Raw genomic sequence first — 3,102 nt, 5'->3', positions numbered from 1 at the left:
GGATTCATTCTCTGGTGTCTCGATAAGACTTTTTAAATGGGTGATAGAGAAGGCATGCCGCACAAGATCTTATAATTTGAAGATCATCTGAGTGTCTTTTAGTGACTTGTAGACCTGGAGTAGCCCATTTCAATGAGAGTGTAGCTAAATAAGAAGAGATGGCCATGCTGTCTGTTGGAAAGATTAAGATAGATGGGTGTAACTTGGTTTCTGTTCCTAGAACTTCCGAAAGTGATCTTGGCAACCTCTCAGATGCTTTGTCCTCTTGTGTGACTCTGCTTCTTGAAGCTTTAATCAGTAGTAGTATCAGTGAATTGCATAATTACTGTATTGTTCCCATTACAAGTAAAAAGAACTACATTTGGACCTTATATACATGGACCCAACATTTTTAGGTTAAAAAGCTGCTTCTTAGAGAAAAACATTTTTTTTCTATCTGTAGATATCAATTTGTAAAATTTTTGAACTGCTGTTGTCCTTACAGAATTGCACATGTGAATCTACTAACGCAGGAAAAGATTTAAAAAAAAAAAAAAGGGTTAAATGAACTAAAATGAAAACTGCACTGAAAAATATTTACTTGTCATTTTTATTGAAGTATTTTTGTGCATGCAAATTCAGAAGTCAGGATTGTCAGGGGCCTGATTTTAGGCTGATCCTGTGTATAAATCAAGAGTGATTTAATCATTTTTTAATGGCTCTTCTGAAATGGGTGGAAAAAAGGTTGACTTGCCAGAACAAAATCGTAATTACTCTGTGGAAGTGGTAAACTTTGACCTCGTGGTCTCCTGGCTTTTGTCTCAGCAAATGGAATGAGCGCTTGTCTTATGGGTTTGTGCAGCCATGCTAATCTGCCAACCTTCTGTATAAGGAACCATATGTTATTAGAGGATCTTTTGAGCAGCATGTCCACAAGACTGATTTGGGAACTCTTGGTATAAAAGATCTCTTAGCTCGGCGAAGGATCAATTTGGGGATTTCATTAGATGATCTTTGAAGTTCCTGCTAACCTCTAGTTTTATGAGTGTGAGGATGATGAAGGCTTTTTCTGTAGAAAAAAGGTGTAAACTCTTTGTGGTCCTCACCAAAATGTTAATTCATTTTTATCTTATATTTTTCCAGGAACATCTGTGATCAGTTTCCACATTAAACTGAACTGTAATTAATATTACACAAGATGGTGGTTTTAAAGTAAGGCAATGTAGTAAATGCTTCTCCAGATAATACATTGTTGCATTTTCAGATGGGAGGAAACTCGAAATCCGGTATTATTCAAGAACAGGGTTGACACCAAACTAAAAATACTTGTAATAAACAGGAAAAAAGAGGAAGTTTTTTAGCAGCTACAATTATTGGCATTTCAGAACCAGATTTCAACAACAACTTAAAAGGAATTTTGAGAAAATCTAAGGAACTCAAGGAAAGACTGTAGAAATAGATTTAAGGTGGGGGTCAGTAACCATTGCTGGCACACAGTGACAGGGGCATCTTCTCTGCCCTACGCTGTACATTCCTGTGGGGCACTGCAGAGAAGGGGCACTGTGATCAGGTTTCGAGCAATATCCCATCATTCTTAAATGTTGCTGACCCCTAATCTAATAGGAGCAAACTAATATAAATAAAAGCTCAGTAGCCAGGAAGTTACCGAGGACAATCCTTAGTAAATGCATGGGAAGGGAAGGACTAGCATAGTAGCAAAGGAAAGTTTAGGTTGTGAATTCCATTCTTCTGTCTTTGATATGAAGACGTGGTGAGCTGTGATCATTGGACCTACTGTATTATGATGAGAGAAACTGGACTTTATAAGGCCTTTAGAGTTCACTCCAAGGAGACTAAAGATTCCTTGCTGTATCCAGGTAGTTATGCAGCACATCACTTTAGTCGTAGGAGATGCAAGGGAAAATGCAGGAAATCAGCTGATGTTTCTGGGTCTGGCTTCTGAATCTCCAAATACACCTAGACTGAGTACTTGGTGGTTCACAACTCAATTGTGGCTGCTGAAACAGTGAAGAGAATAGCCAGCTTTGCTCTTAGTTTTGGAGAGCGATTTTAGTTCTCTTGCATCCAAATGTCAGGGATCATTGCAGTGTAGATAATTGGTATTACCTCTTAGGACTGTAAGATTCACTTCAAAGAACTTCCTCCAAAGTGAAGGAAACAGTTGAGTTCAGCAATATCAGAAGCAGAAACTACCACTGCACTCGTCCAGCAAAGTAAAAGAAGGGATGGGTTTGTCCCAGATATTTCCTGATTGACACCCTCCACCACATACTGAAGACATGAGAGAAACTTGCCACCTTAGTCATTAACTTCTAGTCTTAAATTTGGTTAAGGCATGTTCAAAATGTCATGTATCTTCAGGGAAAATCTTACTTTTTTTCTTAGTCATTGGCTAGCTGATCAGACCCTGCTGTGGAAGCAATGGACATTTCAATTTATTCTTCTACTGGGATATTTAGGTTGGTCTCACAAATCTTGTGCCAATCTTGAGGTTTTGTATGAGTCTTTGCAAACTTGTAAGTGCCTTATTCCTGTACAAATAGCTGCATGTGGTGTACGCTGGACTTTAGTTTTCAAATTTACACTAAGCTTATCAAACTTTGTTATGTACAAAGTAAATCAGTTTTAAAAACATGCCATTTGTTTTGTGGCTGCCTCCTTTTATGGCTTTGTAAAATGGCAGTGATTCTCCTCAAACTTTAAAAGGAAGCTGTGCCTTATTTTGCGCAATCTGGTGTTTTGCAAGCCTATAATGTGCAAAGCATTTATAACCCTCATTACAAGTTGTGAAGCACTATGCTTATCTGAAGACTTCAAAAGTTTGAAATGTTTCTGCGCCCTCAGCTACATTCCAAGTAAAACAAAGCATGTCCTCCCTTTCTCATATTGTGTTTTTTTTTTTTTTGGGATGGTTTGCCAGTATTAAGAAAACCATTTGCTCGATACAATATTCATTGTTTAACAAGAACCATTTAAAATATGGACATTTGGTTTACTTGTTTTTTCCCCCAACTCTTTTTTTTTTTTTTAAAGTGTATTTAACTTTGTCTTCCTGAAGTAGAGATCAAGTAAAAGGTAGTATGATCAGATCTTTCCAAGGAT

General features: G+C 37.5%; 1 protein-coding gene across 1 annotated transcript in view; it reads left to right on the top strand.

Annotated features, from left to right (window-relative positions):
- Positions 1 to 3,102, top strand: part of SGPP1 (sphingosine-1-phosphate phosphatase 1) — a 64,066-nt gene that overhangs the window by 38,383 nt on the left and 22,581 nt on the right. The window lies entirely within an intron of this gene.

This window comes from Gavialis gangeticus, unplaced genomic scaffold (assembly GCF_001723915.1).
Source record: "Gavialis gangeticus isolate Ggan-Ray unplaced genomic scaffold, GavGan_comp1, whole genome shotgun sequence".
Classification (NCBI taxonomy): Eukaryota; Metazoa; Chordata; order Crocodylia; family Gavialidae; genus Gavialis; species Gavialis gangeticus.
The sequence above is the reverse complement of the archived record's forward strand: the minus strand, read 5'-3'. Positions and strand labels throughout refer to the sequence as shown.